The sequence below is a fragment of the Hyperoodon ampullatus genome (genome assembly GCF_949752795.1).
Source record: "Hyperoodon ampullatus genome assembly, chromosome: 1".
Taxonomy (NCBI): Eukaryota; Metazoa; Chordata; class Mammalia; order Artiodactyla; family Ziphiidae; genus Hyperoodon; species Hyperoodon ampullatus.
The window spans coordinates 199,727,678-199,748,664 of record NC_136914.1 but is presented as its reverse complement, the minus strand read 5'-3'; the positions used below and the strand labels follow the sequence as shown (position 1 = coordinate 199,748,664).

At 39.9% G+C, this 20,987-nt stretch overlaps 2 protein-coding genes across 5 annotated transcripts in view; one reads left to right on the top strand and one right to left on the bottom strand.

Moving 5' to 3' along the window:
• Positions 1-20,668, bottom strand: part of CNNM1 (cyclin and CBS domain divalent metal cation transport mediator 1) — a gene marked incomplete at both ends in the record, with an annotated part of 392,548 nt that extends 371,880 nt beyond the window's left edge. The window contains one exon of the mRNA XM_079714931.1: positions 20,628-20,668. The remainder of the gene's footprint in view (positions 1-20,627) is intronic.
• HPSE2 (heparanase 2 (inactive)) overlaps positions 1-20,987 on the top strand; it is a gene marked incomplete at both ends in the record, with an annotated part of 561,691 nt that overhangs the window by 240,958 nt on the left and 299,746 nt on the right. The gene's annotated exons all lie outside the window — the stretch shown is intronic.

Sequence of the window (20,987 nt, the reverse complement as noted above, 5' to 3'; positions counted from 1 at the left end):
CTTTCTCCAGATTGCTTTGGCTATTCAGGGTCTTTTGTGTTTCCATACAACTTAAAAAATTTTTTTATTCTAGTTTTGTGAAAAAGGCCATTGATAATTTGATAGCGATTGCATTGAATCTGTAGATTGCCTTGGGTAGTATAGTCATTTTGACAATATTGATTCTTTCTATCCAAGAACATGGTATATCTTTCCATCTGTTTGTGTCATCCTCAGTTTCTTTCATCAGCATCTTACAGTTTTCAGAGTACAGGCCTTTTGCCTCTACAGGTACTTTTATTTCTAGGTATTTTATTCTTTTTGATGCAATGGTAAATGAGATTATTTCCTTAATTTCTCTTTCTGATCTTTCATTGTTAGTGTATAGAAATGTGATGGATTACTAGGTATTAATTTTGAATCCTGCAACTTTGCCAAATTTATTACTGAGCTCTTAGTAGTTTTCTGGTAGCATCTTTAGGATTTTTTATGTATAGTATCATATCATCTGCAAAGAGTGACAGTTTTACTTCTCGTTTTCCAATTTGGATTCCTTTTATTTCTTTTTCTACAATGATTGCCATGGCTAGGACTTCCAAAACTATGTTGAATAAAAGCAGTGAGAATGGGCATCCTTGTCTTGTTCCTGATCTTAGAGGAAATGCTTTCAGCTTTTCACCCTTGAGTATGATATTAGCTGTGGGCTTGTCATGTATGGCCTTTATTATGTTAGGTATGTTCCCTCTGTGCCCACTTTCTGGAGAGTTTTTTTTTTTATCAGAAATAGGTGTTGAATTTTGTCAAAAACTTTTTCTGCAACTATTGAGATGATCTTATGTTTTTTATCCTTCAGTTTGTTAATGTGATGTATCACACTAGTTGATTTGTAGATATTGAAAAATCTTTGCATCCCTGGGATAAAGCCCGCTTGATCATAGTGTATGATCCTTTTAATGTATTGTTGGATTTGGTTTGCTAGTATTTTGTTGAGGATTTTTGCATCTATCTTCATCAGTGATATTGGCCTGTAATTTTCTTTTTTTGTGGTATCTCTGTCTAGTTTGGTATCAGTGGGATGGTGGCCTCATACAATGAGTTTGGGAGTGTTCCTTCCTCTGGAATTTTTTTTGGAATAGTTTCAGAAATTTAGGTGTTAACTTGTCTCTAAATGTTTGATAGAATTTGCCTATGAAGCCATCTGCTCATGGACTTTTGTTTGTTGGGAGTTTCTAAATCACAGTTTCAATTTCACTACTTGTGATTGATCTGTTCATATTTTCTATTGCTTCCTGGTTCAGTCTTGGGAGGTTGTACCTTTCTAAGAATTTGTCCGTTTCTTCTAGGATATCCATTTTATTGGCATATAGTTGATTGTAGTTGTCTCTTATGATCCTTTGTATTTCTGTGGTGTCCATTGTAACTTCTCCTTTCTCCTTTCTAATTGTATTGATTTGAGCCCTCTCCCTTTTTTCTTGGTGAGTCTGGCTAATGGTTTATCAATTTTGTTTATCTTCTCAAAGAACCAGATTTCAGTTTTATTGATCTTTGCTATCGTTTCCTTCATTATTTTTTCATTTATTTCTGATCTTATCTTTATGATTTCTTTCCTTCTGCTAACTTGGGGTTTTTTTTTGTTCTTCTTTCTCTAATTGCTTTAGGTGCAAGGTTAGGTTGTTTATTCGAGATGTTTCCTGTTTCTTAAGGTAGGATTGTATTGCTATAAACATCCCTCTTAGAAATACTTTTGCTGCATCCCATAGGTTTTGGGTCGTCTTGTCTCCATTGTCATTTGTTTCTAGGTATTTTTTTATTTCCTCTTTGATTTCTTCAGTGATCACTTGGTTATTAAGTAGTGTAGTGTTTAGCCTCCATGTGTTTGTATTTTTTACAGATCTTTTCCTGTAATTGATATCTAGTCTCATAGCGTTGTAGTCGGAAAAGATACTTGATACAATTTCAATTTTCTTAAATTTACCAAGGCTTGATTTGTGACCCAAGATATGAACGTTCCTGGAGAACGTTCCAAGAACACTTGAGAAGAAAGTGTATTCTGTTGTTTCTGGTTGGAATATCCTATAAATATCAATTAAGTCCATCTTGTTTAATGTATCATTTAAAGCTTGTGTTTCCTTATTTATTTTCATTTTGGATGATCTGTCCATTGGTGAAAGTGGGGTGTTAAAGTCCCCTACTATGAGTGTGTTACTGTCAATTTCCCCTTTTATGGCTGTTAGTATTTGCCTTATGTATTGAGGTGCTCCTATGTTGGTTGCATAAATATTTACAATTGTTATATCTTCTTCTTGGATCGATCCCTTGATCATTATGTAGTGTCCTTCTTTGTCTCTTCTAATAGTCTTTATTTTAAAGTCTACTTTGTCTGATATGAGAATTGCTACTCCAGCTTTCTTTTGATTTCCATTTGCATGGAATATCTTTTTCTATCCCCTTACTTTCAATCTGTATGTGTCTCTAGGTCTGAAGTGGGTCTCTTGTAGATAACATATATATGGGTCTTGTTTTTGTATCCATTCAGCCAATCTGTGTCTTTTGGTGGGAGCATTTAGTCCATTTACATTTAAGGTAATTATTGATATGTATGTTCCTATTCCCATTTCCTTAATTGCTTTGGGTTCGTTATTGTAGGTATATTCCTTCTGTTGTGTTTCTTGCCTAGAGAAGTTCCTTTAGCATTTGTTGTAAAGCTGGTTTGGTGGTGCTGAACTCTCTCAGCTTTTGCTTGTCTGTAAAGGTTTTAATTTCTCCATCAAATCTGAATGAGATCCTTGCTGGGTAGAGTTATCTTGATTGTAGGGTTTTCTCCTTCATCACTTTAAATATGTCCTGCCACTCCCTTCTGGCTTGCAGAGTTTCTGATGAAAGACCAGCTGTTAACCTGATGGGGATTCCCTTGTGTGTTATTTGTTTTTTTTCCCTTGCTGCTTTTAGTATGTTTTCTTTGTATTTAATTTTTGATAGTTTGATTAATATGTGTCTTGATGTGTTTCTCCTTGGATTTATCCTGTATGGGACTCTCTGCGCTTCCTGGACTTGACTTAACTATTTCCTTTCCCATATTAGGGAAGTTTTCAACTATAATCTCTTCAAATATTTTTCAGTCCCTTTCTTTTTCTCTTCTTCTTCTGGGACCCCTATAATTCGAATGTTGGTGCATTTAATGTTGTCCCAGAGGTCTCTAAGACTGTCCTCAGTTCTTTTCATTCTTTTTTCTTTATTCTGCTCTGCAGTAGTTATTTCCACTATTTTATCTTCCAGGTCACTTATCCGTTCTTCTGCCTCCATTATTCTGCTATTGATCCCTTCTAGAGTATTTTAAATTTCATTTATTGCATTGTTCATCATTGCTTGTTTCCTCTTTAGTTCTTCTAGGTCCTTGGTAAATGTTTCTTGCATTTTCTCTATTCTATTTCCAAGATTTTGGATCATCTTTACTATCATTATTCTGAATTCTTTTTCAGGTAGACTGCCTGTTTCCTCTTCATTTATTAGGTCTGGTGGGTTTATACCTTGCTCCTTCATCTGCTGTGTGTTTTTCTGTCTTCTTGTTTTGCTTATCTTACTGTGTTTGGGGTCTCCTTTTTGCAGGCTGTAGGTTCGTAGTTCCCTTTGTTTTTGGTGTCTGTCCCCAGTGGCTAAGGTTGGTTCAGTGGGTTGCATAGGCTTCCTGGTGGAGGGGACTAGTGCCAGTGTGCTGGTGGATGAGGCTGGATCTTGTCTTTCTGGTGGGCAGGTCTACATCTGGTGGTGTGTTTGGGGGTGTTTGTGGCCTTATTATGATTTTAGGCAGCCTGTCTGCTAATGGGTGGGGTTGTGTTCCTGTCTTGCTAGTTGTTTGACATAGGCTGTCCAGCACTGTAGCTTGCTGGTCGTTGAGTGAAGCTGGGTGCTGCTGTTGAGATGGAGATCTCTGGGAGGTTTTCGCCATTTGATATTATGTGGAGCTGGGAGGTCTCTTGTGGACCAGTGTCCTGAAGTTGGCTCTCCCACCTGAGAGGCACAGCACTGACTCCTGGCTGGAGCACCAAGAGCCTTTCATCCACACAACTCAGAATAAAAGGGAGAAAAAATAGAAAGAAAGAAAGAGGATAAAATAAAATAAAATAAGATAAAATAAAATAAAGTTATTAAAATAAAAAAATAATTATTAAGAAAAAGAATTTTTTTAAGGTAAAAAACAAACAAACAACAAAAAAGGATGGACAGAACCCTAGGACAAATGGTGAAAGCAAATCTATACAGACAAAATCTCACACCGAAGCATACACATAACACACTCACAAAAAGAGGAAAAGGGGAAAAAATAATATATCTTGTTCCGAAAGTCCACCTCCTCAATTTGGGATGATTCGCTGTCTATTCAGGTATTCCACAGATGCAGGGTACATTAAGTTGATTGTGGAGATTTAATCCGCTGCTCCTGAGGCTGCTGGGAGGGATTTCCCTTTCTCTTCTTTGTTCTCACAGCTCCCGGGGTTCAGCTTTGGATTTGGCCCTGCCTCTGCATGTAGGTCGCCTGAGGGCATCTGTTCTTCGCTCAGACAGGACGGGGTTAAAGGAGCAGCTGATTCAGGGGCTCTGGCTCACTCAGGCTGGGGGGAGGGAGGGGTATGGATGCGGGTCGAGCCTGCGGCAACAGAGGTCGGCGTGACGTTGCAGCAGCCTGAGGCGCGCCGTGCGTTCTCCCGGGGAAGTTGTCCCTGGATCACGGGACCCTGGCAGTGGCGGGATGCACAGGCTCCCGGGAGGGGAGGTGTGGATAGTGACCTGTGCTTGCACACAGGCTTCTTGGTGACTGCAGCAGCAGCCTTAGCATCTCATGCCTGTCTCTGGTGTCCGCGCTGATAGCGGCGGCTCGTGCCCGTCTCTGGAGCTCCTTTAAGCAGCGCTCTTAATCCCCTCTCCTCGCGCACCAGGAAACAAAGCGGGGAGAAAAAGTCTCTTGCCTCTTCGGCAGGTCCAGACATTTTCCCGGACTCCCTCCCGGCTAGCCTTGGTGCACTAACCCCTTCAGGCTGTGTTCACGCCTCCAGCCCCAGTGTTCACGCCGCCAGCCCCTGTGATCCAACCGAAGCCCGAGCCTCAGCTCCCAGCCCCGCCCACCCCGGCGGGCGAGCAGACAAGCCTCTTGGGCTGGTGAGTGCCAGTTGGCACTGACCCTCTGTGCGGGAATCTCTCCGCTTTGCCCTCTGCACCCCTGTTGCTGCGCTCTCCTCCGTGGCTCCGAAGCTTCCCCCCTCCGCCACCCGCAGTCTCCGCCCGCGAAGGGGCTTCCTCGTGTGTGTGGAAACCTTTCCTCCTTCACAGCTCCCTCCCACTGGTGCGGGTCCCGTCCCTATTCTTTTGTCCCTGTTTGTTCTTTTTTCTTTTGCCCTACCCAGGTACGTGGGGAGTTTCTTGCCTTTTGGGAGGTCTGAGGTCTTCTGCCAGTGTTCAGTGGGTGTTCTATAGGAGCAGTCTCACGTGTAGATGTTTTTCTGATGTATCTGTGTGGAGGAAGGTGATCTCCGTGTTTTAGTCTTCTGCCATCTTCCTCAACTCCCCTCTGTATTTCTCATTTATATAAGGGTTTGGGTCATCTGTTGAACAATGTTAAATAGACATGGAATGTGCCGTCCACTCTATATGGGATGATTTGTGTGGTACAGAGAGACCTTTTCTATCAGGAAACTTCTATCATCATTAGCTTGTATAAAAGTAGCCCCTCATACAAAAGTGACGTCATTGATGTATTTGAGTTCACTTCATATATTAAATAAGAACAAGTACTTGTAAATTTGTATTTCCTTATATTTACTTTAAAAAAAAGGGCTAACATTGCTAATTATCACTTCTTTATATTTATCTATATATTGAGAAAGAAGAATGAGTCTTTCCAGTTTTCTAGTTCTCATCTTTCCTCTCCCTTGAGAAGATCTTATGGCTGTTTTAAATTCTTGACTTTCACTTCTAAAGCCTTTGGAGAATCTGTTCTATAACTTCCTGGTGATGAATCCACTACTTTCCTACACTGGTAGACTTATTTATTTGATTTTTTTTTTTAGACTTCTTCAGCCTGACTCAGTTTCTTGAATGGTTGATCCTGAGCCTTGAAATGTACTGCCTTTTGCAAGCGTAAGAGTGGTTGCCAGATATTTCAAATCTTAGCTTTTTCTTTTGTTTATTGACTCTGATTCTGTGTAATAATGGTGCTGACATATTTTTGCGAGTACTTTCACATATATCTAGTGTAGTCTTTTACACACGTGTGTGCATATGTGTACATGTATGTGTTTTATACACATATGCAAAGTGTGTGTATATTAATTATGCGGCTATGGTGAAACTTAATAAACTGGGAGGGAAAGAAGGTATCCTTCACTTTCTTTTCACTCAGTATTTCCTTCCCTGTCTTTTCTCTAGCACCCATATTCTATACTAGAGGACCGATATTAGACAGCTCACTTAACCTCTTTGGGCATCAGTTTCTTTGCTTGTAAAAGGGAGATAGTAATTCCCTGCCCTGTGTGAGAAAGTGTTTTGTAAAGTGCTGTGTAGTTACAATGGATTTTTTTCTTCCCCACTGGACTGTGAGCCTTGGAATGGCAGAGAGTGAATCTGATTCACTCGTGTAAACCCAAAGTACTTGAAATGTAGCAGGGCTTCTGCAATGTCTTGTGAGAGGAAGGAAAGGAGAGAGTAAAGAGGGGAGGGAAAGGCAGCAAAAGGAAGGACAGAAGGGAACACATAATTATGAGGAAAGGGAGAGGATGAAGGAAGAATCTTCAGTGCATTTTGTATTTTCTTACTTTGGTTGAGTTTAGCAGGTGAGACTGTGTTGCAGCTATAGGAATGTGTTGGAGCTAAAGGAGCACTAACAACCCGACTTCCCTGCCATTGTCTCAGGACCTGGGCACTCTCACCCATTTCCATGGCCTCTGAAATGTACATTCTATTCACTGCATCCACAAGACTAACTTTGACTCATCTGTTTTGGTGCAGGGATAAAAATTACCAGATAAGGAGTAAGTGAATAATTCTTTCTTTCGAGTAAGTCATGGCTTTTATGAGTTTCAAGCTTTTTTTTTTTTGCAGTACGCGGGCCTCTCACTGTTGTTGTGGCCTCTCCCATTGCAGAGCACAGGCTCCGGACGCGCAGGCTCAGTGGCCATGGCTCACGGGCCCAGCCGCTCCGCGGCATGTGGGATCTTCCCAGACCGGGGCATGAACCCGTGTCCCCTGCATCGGCAGGCGGACTCTCAACCACTGTGCCACCAGGGAAGCCCGAGTTTCAAGCTTTGATCTGATTCTTTTTTTCTCTAACCTTGCTGTTTTTTGGCCTTTCTTAGTTTTTAATACCTTTATGCTCCTCCTGCTAAGTCTATTTTCTTTTTCAGTCTCAAATCCTGAATTAACTCTCTTGGCTGTGGACAAGTCTTCTTCCTCTTAGTCTTAATCTTTTTAAGACTGTTTTTTTCACCTGAATTATTTTATGAGTGATAAGCACAGAAAACATCTAGCTAGTGCATAAAGGTTTGTTAACATTTAAAAAAATAATATGCTGGTTCTTATTATTCTCCAACCCAATCAAGCCACCAAATTCTTATGAAAAACTCAAGGCCAGTCCTTGTTTCCCACAAATAGTACAGTGATCATACAGCCTGGATATTCTAATAAAGTACTAATTAAAGAAATTCTGTCAAGCTGACAGACAAAGTGTTCTCTTATTAGTCTGGCAAAATATGTTCACACAGACATGACACAAGCTGGTCTACAGAGTAGATCACATATCATATGTAAAGTGATTAATACTTCATAGAGGAAGCATTACCTAGGGCAGTGTTGGCAAATACCTGATATGCCTGTCACTGCTACCACTTTTCACCTCTTACCCATAGCAGACATCAATAAATCATCACAATTTTTCCCCCACTGAGGTTACACTTTGCCTAAGAATCCAGGAATGTATTCCTAATCCAACAAAATTGGCATATAAAGTGAAATTCAGTAATCATGCCTGGAGTAGTGGTTAAAACCACTGGCTTTAGTGTTTAGGCAAATTTGGATTCAGTCCCAGCCCAATCACTTATTAGCTGTGTAACCTCTCTTAGCCTTAATTCCCTTAGCTATTAAATGGGGATGATAATAAGTGCCTCCTAGGGTTTTATAATTATTAAATGATATAATATGAAGCACTCAACAAATACCTGACACATAACAAGTGTTCAGTAAGTGATAGCTGCTATTATGATTAGAATTAAGAGTTACTAAATGCATTTTGGGAGGCAGTATGACCCATCCCTGACTGAAAGGCAAGGGGACATAGATTACACTCTTAATACAGCATCTACATAGCTCTGGGAAAACTTTTAATAATTTGGAGTTTATGTTTCCTGTCAAATGTTTTCATTGAATCTGAAGGTGGATGGTGAATTGAAGAGATGAATGTGTCAGACTGTCAAGGATATGCTTGGGCTAACTTTGGCCATTAATATTCTTATGCTGTATTTTATACTTGCTTGGAACTTCTCTGAGGTTGTTTTGTATCTGTAGATACACAGTCACTGACTTGCCCAGGATATTGTGGAATTCATCTCTTGCACTCATCAGTGTGAACCCTGTCATTGAAAATAATGTGCCATTATGGCAGTTTGCAGCTGCTTTAAAGGCAGCTCATTTATTTGTTTATTTTACATTTGCTCATTTATTTTAATCTGTTTCTTTGCTTGGCTTGAGTTTCAGTAACTTTTTGATTTTCCAGATTTTATTAAGTTTTTTTTCCTTGAGGATTAAGATCTTTAAATTGTACATCAGTTATTCCAGAGATATCTCCAACAGATGCTACCCTATTCCCAGGGTTTCCTAGACAACAAGGAAAAAATATACACAGGAGATGTGTAGCAAGGCATGTCTCCGTGCTCGGCATACTCACATATAGACTTGTGCTGTATTTTCAGGTTCTTTTTTTTATCTAATAATGAACCTCAAAACCCAGGTCATGAAAAAGAAGAAATATAACCAAGTGTAGGAAGTAGCATAGCATAACTAAAAGATCCAGGAGCCTTGGATTCTAGTCCCAGATCTGGTACTAACTGGTTGTCTGACCTTTCTTGCTTAAATCACTTAATCACCCTGGACCTTATTATCTTTGTCTCCTATATGAACATGTAGGTCCACAATATTGATTCTTCGTGGCTTGAGGGAGCCTCTGGGGCATTTTAGAATGCCATGTCATATGAGTAGTCTGAAAAGGTATATTCAGTATTGTAATGTTATAATTGAAAAACAAAAAATATATCATTCCCATAAAGAAACAAACTAAAACTCAGAAAGCTCTTCTTGGTTGGTAGGACATGTGTTAGAAAAAAAATTAAGAAACCAAATTTTGCAGTTATCTCTGACCCATTCTACATTTATTTGCCATGTTAGAGATGCCAGAAATCTGTTAGAGTTGGTGTGTTCAAATGTGACTAAAACAAAATTTCTAACGTTTAGGAGCTAGTTAATTGAATAGTAATACCCTTCTATCCTTACTTTCCAGTCTCTGCTCCTTGAGCTCTTAAAATTTTTTAAATTGTTTCTTATTAATTTTAAGCAATCATTTCTAGATAATATAACAACTGCCATTTCACAGTTCTTTTCCAAACGCATCCCTTAAAATAGTGCTCTATGTTTCTATTTCAGAAATCCAAAACATGAAATCCGAACATAAGGTAGCAGTTATCCTTTTACATTTCTAACTAATGTTAAAGAATGTTCTACTTGAAAGGGGTGAAAAGTCTTCACTTAATGTTTAATATAACCATCAAAAGAGAAAATAATTCATATACCACCTTGGTCAGTAAAGTCATTAGATTTAATTTTCTTCATAGTCAGGTAATTGTATGTTGGATCTAAACAGATCATTTTGCTTTTCAAAGCACTTTCAGATGAACAGATCTGTATAGTGATCCCAGGAGGTAGACAGGCAGGGCATTATACAGCTATCAAAAACTTCAACTTTGACTTGCTTCTTTTTTAAAACTCTCAAAAGCTGGTGCAGGCTTTTTAGCCTGGTTTATTTTCTGTATAAAAACAAAATGAAACTTTTCTATCAGTAAGTTTATAATAATATATTTCTCTGCAGAATCAGCTATGACAAACTCCCATCTGATGGTGAATAAACTCTAGCTGTAAAAGAAAATCTGCAAAGTTATCTCGCTTGATAGGAAGCAGAAATCCCACACCACATGCCAGACCTACGGCCCCTTATTCTGCATCTGTTCAAGAGGGAGATACTTGGGATGGAAAAGAATTCCTATTGGTTGGGAAAAAACACTACTGGTAATTAAAAATTCTGATTCCTTTACTGAACAGTCCCAAGGCATTCAGCAGAAGCTTGTGCTCTAAAGACTCCAGCTGCCTTTAGCCTGAAAATGACCCAGTTCCCAACATGATGTTAGTCTATGACACACCTGTGCACTGGCCAGGACACACTGGAGAGTAGACGGGAAGTCTCTTGTCCAGGCTGCTAGCAGCCACATCAGAAGTATACACCAGGTGTGACTGGAAAGTAATGAGACAACTGGACCAAGAACAAGATTTATGCATTCAATTGAGGATTGTTTCTCAAAGTGGTCACCATGGAAAACATGAAATGCTGCTATTGCACATAGCACTTTTAGAATGTCTCCTTGAGAATGGCCTTTAGAGATTATGATCTTCTCAAGAAAATTTGTCCATTTCTTTAATACTCACATGTCAGTTTTTTAAGAAAAAACTTTGTGATTTGCTATATAGATTTGGTGCTCAGAAAAGAGGCCTACACAGGAGATATACACCACAAGAGATGCCATCATTGCCACAAACTACCTGTTAGAAACAACAAAAGGAGATGAGAAACTGATGTTGCAAGTCATCTTTAGGCTACTCACCCAGGCTTCATCACTGAAACATTCATTTGAGAGGAATAAAGTATTGAACCCTCCTGCCCCGACCCCACGCTCCTAACTTACTTTGGCAAATTACTTTTTATTTCCCTTTCTCTAAGTCTTCCTCAGCCCTGAGTAGCTCTGAGGAAACTTCCTTGTTACTAGCCATCCCTTACCACCTTTCCCTTCCCAGTTACAACTTTAGGAGTTACCTCCATTTCGTTTGGGTCACACTTGGCAATGCGTTCAGTCAGTAAATTAAAAATCTTAATGGAATTTAACAACTGCCTTACCTTGCACATAATAGAAATAAATATTCTTGATTTGATGTAATTTGTTAATAGAAGGAGGTTGGGGTTATTAGTCAGAAGGTGAGAGTTAGAATCTTGGTATACTCAAGTAATGTCACCACTCTGAGTTTCAGATTCCTCATGGGAATAGTAATACTGACTTTTCAGATTTGTTGTAAAGATTAAGTACTAGGAATATATATGTAATGTAAACCTACATAATGCCTAGAACATAGTATATATTTAATATGTGGTAGCTATTATTAAAAGTAAATGCTAAGTTCTCAGAGGCTGAGTTTCCCAAGGTCACATGACTGATTGGTATCCTGGTATGGACTTGGATTCAAGTGTGTTGCACCTCTGATTACTGCTAATCTAGGTACTGACTTTTTCATTTCATTAATGTTTATCTGTCTTTGTCTCTGAAGCACAGGTCAAAAATAGACAAATGTCTAAATTCTTCAATCTATTGTCTCGTTCTAAGGAGATTATTTTTAGACATATGGCTATCATTTAAACAATTATCAAAAGCACATAAGAATACGAATAGCTTAATATCATACACTCAAGCATAGCCCACAACCCCAAAATGTAAGCAGTTCTAAATGAAGTCGAGAGACTGACCATTCCATACACACTGAGTTGTTCTTACTGAAAGCTTTAACCATGCAGATGCCTTCTGAGGAAGCTCTTCTCCCTTTTAAACTTACCAACTCAGAGAATATCAGAGCTAGAAAATACCTCAGAAATCATCTAGCCTACTTCCTCAGTTTACAGATGAGGGAACGTAGGCCCAGAGAGGGAAAGTGACTTGTCTAAAGTCACATAACTTAGAAATAGAACCAAATCAATTAATACCTAATTTAAATGAGCCCTTGCCACTGGTAACTCCTTAGAAACACCAAGGAATTCCTGTCTTCCAATGAAACTATCATCCTAGGAATGAAAGAGGATCCTTTAGCCAGAATTACAATCGAGATAATAACATTTTCTAAAAATATAAGAAATATATATATATCTAAAATTAAGTCAGAAGACTCAAGATTTTATTTACCTTTGCTCACCAGATAGTAAACTCATCACTTGGAGGCTTTAGAACCAAAACGTTTGAATACTCTTTCCCCAACCTGGGGAAGGAGTAACGTACAAGTATAAGTATTTAGAGAGAACGGAAGATTTTTTATTTGTAGATTTGTGTAGAATGCAATTTTTTCATGAGAGGTGATGTTACGTTTACTTTCAACAGTGAGAATGGGGATGGGAATAGCTGTTAGCAGGAAAAAGGTCAGGGAATTTGAAGAACTTTTCTTTTTCCATTGGTCTTTATGTTATGGTTTAATTTAATTACTGAAATTTGATATAGTTCCATAACCTCTCCATATTCAAACAAGCCAAATACAAATAACTTTTGAATTAGCTATATCACTCCAGTTTCACTCCAGTTTTGTCATAATTGAGAATGTATTGTATTCTGTATTGGGTTCTTCTTTCTGTTCTCAACCATTTCCTTTATATCCCAATGTAGAATTTTAAGTTAGAAGGGATTTAAATCTCAATGAATCCAACTTCACATCACTGACATCACTAAAATAATGAGGCAAATTTTTGGCAAACTCAGCTAGAACCAGTTCATGCAACTGGACACTCTCCCTTATAAAAGTGGACTTGTGGAGGCAGAGACCTTAGCCATGAGGAACTTGGAGTCTGCACAGGGTTGTTGCTCCTAGGTAAGCACATAAAAAGAGTGTATCCTGTGATGACCTACTCTGTCTTTAGATCACTAATGTTCCTGTATACTAGTTCCCATTGCATCAGCGTATGTAAGTAAATATTTCTTGACTATCTATTATGAACCAGGCAAGGAGATACAGCATGGAATAAGGAAGACTAATCCTTGCCAAAAATCATGGAATTCACATTCTACTGGAGGAAGATGATGTATTTTTTGTCATATCCTTAACAACTCTTAGGTTAGCATATTACATGAGAATTACTGAAAAAGAAAATGATCAGGGGAGCAATTGCTGCCCCTATTTCACTCACAGCTACAATTCTGGGGGCAAGACTAAATAAGATTTCACAGATGCATTATAGCTACATAGAAGTGAGGATAAATATTAACAACATACGTGAAAAAATTAAGTTCCAGAAGATTAAAGTATGAGCATAAAAAGTCATGATATCTTTTTAAATGATGCTAAATTACAACCAAAACTAAGAAATATACTTTTTAAGGATATATGTATTATCAACCTACGTTTAAAAAATATTTATTTATTTAGCTGCACCGGGTCTTAGTTGCAGCACTCAAGATCTTCGTTCCCACATACAGGATCTTAGTTGCGGCACGCTGGATCTAGTTCCCTGACCAGGGATCGAACCTGGGCCCCCTGAATTGGGAGCATGGAGTTTAACCACTGGACCCCCAGGGAAGTCCTTCAACCTTCATTTTTAAAAAGGCTAAGGGAATCATAAACAGAAGATTGGAGTAGTAAAGATTGGGGTAGTAGTTACCTCAGAGTAACTACTCAGAGATACTATCAGAAAGGCAGAAGGAAGGGATAGGGAAGGAGCATATAGGTAAATGTATGTTATTATCATTATTACACTTCTTGTGCTGAGTTTTGAGTTCTTTTTTTTTTTTTTTTTTTTTTTAGTTTCTGCTTCATAACAAAGTGAATCAGTCATACATATACATCTGTTCCCACATCCCTTCCCTCATGCATCTCCCTCCCTCCCACCCTCCCCATCCCACCCCTCCAGGCGGTCACAAAGCACCGAGCTGATCGCCCTGTGCTCTGCGGCTGCTTCCCACTATCTATCTACCTTACGTTTGGTAGTGTATATATGTCCATGCCTCTCTTTCGCTTTGTCACAGCTTACCCTTCCCCCTCCCCATATCCTCAAGTCCATTCTCAAGTAGGTCTGTGTCTTTATTCCTGTTTTACCCCTAGGTTCTTCATGACATTTTTTTTTTAATTCCATATATATGTGTTAGCATACGGTATTTGTCTTTCTCTTTCTGACTTACTTCACTCTGTATGACAGACTCTAGGTCTATCCACCTCATTACAAATAGCTCAGTTTCGTTTCTTTTTATGGCTGAGTAATATTCCATTGTATATATGTGCCACATCTTCTTTATCCATTCATCCGATGATGGACACTTAGGTTGTTTCCAGCTCCGGGCTATTGTGAATAGAGCTGCAATGAACATTTTGGTACATGTCTCTTTTTGAATTATGGTTTTCTCAGGGTATATGCCTAGTAGTGGGATTGCTGGGTCATATGGTAGTTCTATTTTTAGTTTTTTAAGGAACCTCCATACTGTTCTCCATAGTGGCTGTACTAATTCACATTCCCACCAGCAGTGCAAGAGTGTTCCCTTTTCTCCACACCCTCTCCAGCATTTATTGTTTCTAGATTTCTTGATGATGGCCATTCTGACTGGTGTGAGATGATATCTCATTGTAGTTTTGATTTGCATTTCTCTAATGATTAATGATGTTGAGCATTCTTTCATGTGTTTGTTGGCAGTCTGTATATCTTCTTTGGAGAAATGCCTATTTAAGTCTTCTGCCCATTTTTGGATTGGGTTGTTTGTTTTTTTGCTATTGAGCCGCATGAGCTGTTTATAAATTTTAGAGATTAATCCTTTGTCAGTTGCTTCATTTGCAAATATTTTCTCCCATTCTGAGGGTTGTCTTTTGGTCTTGTTTATGGTTTCCTTTGCTGTGCAAAAGCTTTGAAGTTTCATTAGGTCCCATTTGTTTATCTTTGTTTTTAGTTCCATTTCTCTAGGAGGTGGGTCCAAAAGGATCTTGCTGTGATTTATGTCATAGAGTGTTCTACCTATGTTTTCCTCTAAGAGTTTGATAGTTTCTGGCCTTACATTTAGGTCTTTAATCCATTTTGAGCTTATTTTTGTGTATGGTGTTAGGGAATGATCTAATCTCAAACTTTTACATGTCCCTGTCCAGTTTTCCCAGCACCACTTATTGAAGAGGCTGTCCTTTCTCCACTGTACATTCCTGCCTCCTTTATCAAAGATAAGTTGGCCATATGTGCGTGGGTTTATCTCTGGGCTTTCTATCCTGATCCACTGATCTATCTTTCTGTTTTTATGCCAGTACCACACTGTCTTAATTACTGTAGCTTTGTAGTATAGTCTGAAGTCAGGGAGCCTGATTCCTCCAGCTCCGTTTTTCGTTCTCAAGATTGCTTTGGCTATTCGGGGTCTTTTGTTTTTCCAAACAAATTTTGAAATTTTTTGTTCTAGTTCTGTGAAAAATGCCAGTGGTAGTTTGATAGGGATTGCATTGAATCTGTAGATTGCTTTGGGTAGTAGAGTCATTTTCACAATATTGATTCTTCCAATCCAGGAGCATGGTATATCTCTCCATCTATTTGTATCATCTTTAATTTCTTTCATCAGTGTCTTATAATTTTCTGCATACAGGTCTTTTGTCTCCTTAGGTAGGTTTATTCCTAGATATTTTATTCTTTTTGTTGCAATGGTAAATGGGAGTGTTTTCTTGATTTCATTTTCAGATTTTTCATCATTAGTGTACAGGAATGCCAGAGATTTCTGTACATTAATTTTGTATCCTGCTACTTTACCAAATTCATTGATTAGCTCTAGTAGTTTTTCGGTAGCATCTTTAGGATGCTCTATGTATAGTATCATGTCATCTGCAAACAGTGACAGCTTTACTTCTCCTTTTCCAATTTGGATTCCTTTTATTTCCTTTTCTTCTCTGATTGCTGTGGCTAAAACTTCCAAAACTATGTTGAATAAGAGTGGTGAGAGTGGGCAGCCTTGTCTTGTTCCTGATCTTAGTGGAAATGGTTTCAGTTTTTCACCATTGAGGACAATGTTGGCTGTGGGTTTGTCATATATGGCCCTTAGTATGTTGAGGAAAGTTCCCTCTATGCCTACTTTCTGCAGGGTTTTTATCATAAATGGGTGTTGAATTTTGTCGAAAGCTTTCTCTGCATCTATTGAGATGATCATATGGTTTTTCTCCTTCAACTTGTTAATATGGTGTATCACATTGATTGATTTGCGTATATTGAAGAATCCTTGCATTCCTGGAATAAACCCCACTTGATCATGGTGTATGATCCTTTTAATGTGCTGTTGGATTCTGTTTGCTAGTATTTTGTTGAGGATTTTTGCATCTATGTTCATCAGTGATATTGGCCTGTAGTTTTCTTTCTTTGTGACATCCTTGCCTGGTTTGGGTATCAAGGTGATGGTGGCCTCGTAGAATGAGTTTGGGAGTGTTCCTTCCTCTGATATTGTTTGGAAGAGTTTGAGAAGGATGGGTGTTAGCTCTTCTCTAAATGTTTGATAGAATTCGCCTGTGAAGCCATCTGGTCCTGGGCTTTTGTTTGATGGAAGATTTTTAATCACAGTTTCAATTTCAGTGCTTGTGATTGGTCTATTCATATTTTCTATTTCTTCCTGAGTCAGTCTTGGCAGGTTGTGCATTTCTAAGAATTGTCCATTTCTTCCAGGTTGTCCATTTTATTGGCATAGAGTTGCTTATAGTAATCTCTCATGATCTTTTGTATTTCTGCAGTGTCAGTTGTTACTTCTCCTTTTTCATTTCTAATTCTATTGATTTGAGTCTTCGCCCTTCTTTTCTTGATGAGTCTGGCTAATGGGTTGTCAATTTTGTTTATCTTCTCAAAGAACCAGCTTTTAGTTTGGTTGATCTTTGCTATCGTTTCCTTCATTTCTTTTTCATTTATTTCTGATCTGATCTTTATGACTTCTTTCCTTCTGCTAACTTTGGGGGGTTTTTGTTCTTCTTTCTGTAATTGCTTTAGGTGCAGGGTCAGGTTGTTTACTCGAAATGTTTCCTGTTTCTTAAGGTGGGATTGTATTGCTATAAACTTCCCCCTTAGAACTGCTTTTGCTGCGTCCCATAGGTTTTGGGTCGTCGTGTCTCCATTGTCATTTGTTTCTAGGTATTTTTTAATTTCCTCTTTGATTTCTTCAGTGATCACTTCGTTATTGAGTAGTGTATTCTTTAGCCTCCATGTGTTTGTATTTTTTACAGATCTTTTCCTGTAATTGATGTCTAGTCTCATAGCATTGTGGTCAGAAAAGATACTTGATACAATTTCAATTTTCTTAAATTTACCAAGGCTTGATTTGTGACCCAAGATATGATCTATCCTGGAGGATGTTCCATGAGCACTTGAGAAAAATGTGTATTCTGTTGTTTTTGGATGGAATGTCCTATAAATATCAACTAAGTCCATCTTGTTTAATGTATCATTTAAAGCTTGTGTTTCCTTATTTATTTTCATTTTGGATGATCTGTCCATTGGTGAAAGTGGGGTGTTAAAGTCCCCTACTATGATTGTGTTACTGTCGATTTCCCCTTTTATGGCTGTTAGTATTTGCCTTATGTATTGAGGTGCTCCTATGTTGGGTGCATAAATATTTACAATTGTTATATCTTCTTCTTGGATCGATCCCTTTATCGTTATGTAGTGTCCTTCTTTGTCTCTTCTAATAGTCTTTATTTTAAAGTCTATTTTGTCTGATATAAGAATTGCTACTCCAGCTTTCTTTTGATTTCCATTTGCATGGAATATCTTTTTCCATCCCCTTACTTTCAATCTGTATGTGTCTCTAGGTCTGAAGTGGGTCTCTTGTAGACAGCATATATATGGGTCTTGTTTTTGTATCCATTCAGCCACTCTGTGTCTTTTGGTGGGAGAATTTAGTCCATTTACATCTAAGGTAATTATTGATATGTATGTTCCTATTCCCATTTCCTTAATTGCTTTGGGTTCGTTATTGTAGGTATATTCCTTCTGTTGTGTTTCTTGCCTAGAGAAGTTCCTTTAGCATTTGTTGTAAAGCTGGTTTGGTGGTGCTGAACTCTCTCAGCTTTTGCTTGTCTGTAAAGGTTTTAATTTCTCCATCAAATCTGAATGAGATCCTTGCTGGGTAGAGTAATCTTGGTTGCAGGTTTCTCTCCTTCATCACTTTAATTATGTCCTGCCACTCCCTTCTGGCTTGCAGAGTTTCTGCTGAGAGATCAGCTGTTAACCTGATGGGGATTCCCTTGTGTGTTATTTGTTGTTTTGCCCTTGCTGCTTTTAATATGATTTCTTTGTGTTTAATTTTTGACAGTTTGATTAATATGTGTCTTGGCGTATTTCTCCTTGGATTTATTCTATATGGGACTCTCTGTGCCTCCTGGACTTGATTAACTATTTCCTTTCCCATATTAGGGAAGTTTTCAACTATAATCTCTTCAAATATTTTCTCAGTCCCTTTCTTTTTCTCTTCTTCTTCTGGAACCCCTGTAATTCGAATGTTGGTGCATTTAATATTGTCCCAGAGGTCTCTGAGACTGTCCTCTGTTCTTTTCATTCTTTTTTCTTTATTTTGCTCTGCATCCGTTATTTCCACTATTTTATCTTCCACCTCACTTATCCGTTCTTCTGCCTCAGTTATTCTGCTATTGATCCCATCTAGAGTATTTTTCATTTCATTTATTGTGTTTTTAATCGATGCTTGATTCATCTTTAGTTCTTCTAGGTCCTTGTTAACTGTTTCTTGCATTTTGTCTATTCTATTTCCAAGATTATGGATCTTCGAAATAGAATCTTGGATCAGCTTTACTATCATTATTCTGAATTCTTTTTCAGGTAGACTGCCTATTACCTCTTCATTTGTTAGGTCTGGTAGGTTTTTATCTTGCTCCTTCTCCTGCTGTGTGTTTTTCTGTCTTCTCATTTTGCTTATGTTACTGTGTTTGGGGTCTCCTTTTTGCAGGCTGCAAATTCGTAGTTCCCGTTGTTTTTGGTGTCTGTCCCCAGTGGCTAAGGTTGTTTCAGTAGGTTGTGTAGGCTTCCTGGTGGGGGGGACTAATGCCTGTGTTCTGGTGGTTGAGGCTCGATCTTGTCTTTCTGGTGGACAGGTCCACGTGTGGTGGTGTGTTTTGGGGTGCCTGTGGCCTTATTATGTTTTTAGGTAGCCTCTCTGCTAATGGGTGGGGTTGTGTTCCTGCTTTGCTAGTTGCTTGGCATAGGGTGACCAGCACTGTAGCTTGCTGGTCGTTGACTGAAGCTGGGTGCTGGTGTTGAGATGGAGATCTCTGGGAGATTTTCGCTGCTTGATATTATGTGGAGCTGGGAGGTCTCTTATGGACCCGTGTCCTGAAGTTGGCTCTCCCACTTCAGAGGCACAGCACTGACTCCTGGCTGCAGCACCAAGAGCCTTTCATCCACCCGGCTCAGAATAACAGGGAGAAAAAGTAGAAAGAAAGAATTATTAGAAGAAAGAAAGAGAGAGGGAAAGAAAGGAAGAAGGGAAGAAAGGAAGGAAGAGAGAAAGGAGGGAGGGAGGAAGGATGGAAAGAAAGAAGGAAAGAAAGGAGCGAGGGGGGAGGAATGAAAGCAAAAGGAAGAGTGAATGGAAGAAGGGAGGGAGGGAGGGAGGAAGGAAAGAAAGAAAGAAATACAGGAGGGAGGGAGGGAGGAAGGAAAGAAAAAGAAAGTGGAAAGAAGAAGGGTGGGAGGGAGGGAGGGAGGAAAGAAAAAGAAAGAAGGAAAGGAGGAGCGGAGGGAGGGAGGGAGGAAGGGAAGGTAGGAGAAAAAGAAAGAGCTGGTAAAGTAAAAATAGAATAAAGTATGAAATATAGTAGCGTTACTAAAATTAAAAAGTAATTATTGAAAAAAAACACAGACCGATAGAACCCTGGGACATATGGTGGAAGCAAAGCTATACAGAGAGAATCTTACACAGAAGATTACACATACACATTCACAAAAAGAGAGCAGGGGGAAAAATAAAAAATCTTGCTCTCCAAGTCCACCTCCTCAATTTGGGATAATTCGTTGTAAAAAGAGGAAAAGGGCGAGAAGTCTGAAATCTTGCTAAGTCCACCTCCTTAATTTGGGATAATTCGTTGTAAAAAGAGGAAAAAGGGGGGAAAGTCTTAAATCTTGTCCTCAAAGTCCACTTCCTCAATTTGGGATGATTCGCTGTCCATTCATGCACTCCACAGACGCAGGGCACATCAAATGGACCGTGGAGCTTTAATCCGCTGCCTCCGAGGCTGCACAGAGAGATTTCCCTGTCTCTGCTCTCACAACTCCCGGGTCTCAGCCTTGGACCTGGCCCCGCCTCTGCGCGTAGGTCGCCGGAGGGCGTCCGTTCTTCGCTCAGACAGGACGGGTTTAAAGGAGCCGCTGATTCGGGGTCTCTGGCTCACTCAGGCAGAGGGGAGGGAGGGGCGCGCAGTGTGGGGCGGGCCTGCGGCGGCAGAGGCCGGCGTGACGTTGCAGCAGTCCGTGGCGTGACGTTGCAGCAGTCCGTGGCGCTTTCCCGGGAAAGCCGTCCCCGGGTTCCGGGACCCCGGCAGTGGCGGGGTGCACAGGCCCCCCGGAAGGCGGGGCGGACAGTGACCCGCGCTCGCACACAGGCCCCGCTGCGGCGGCGGCGGCGGCGGCGGCGGCGGCGGCGGCGGCGGCGGCGGCGGCGGCAGCGGCGGCAGCCCCAGCGTCCCACGCCTGTCTCCGAGGTCCGCGCCTTACCCGCGGCTCGCGCCTGTCTCCGGCGCTTCCCCAAGCAGCCCTCTTAATGCCCTCTCCTCGCGCACCAGGAAACAAAAGGGAAAAAAGTCTCTTGCCTCTTCGGTAGCTCCAGACCCTTTCCCCGGACTCCCTCCGGGCTAGCCGTGGTGCACTAACCCCTTCAGGCTCTCTTCCTGCCGCCAGCCCCAGTCCTCTCCCTGCGCTCCGACTGAAAGCCGATACCCGAGCCTCAGCTCCCAACCCC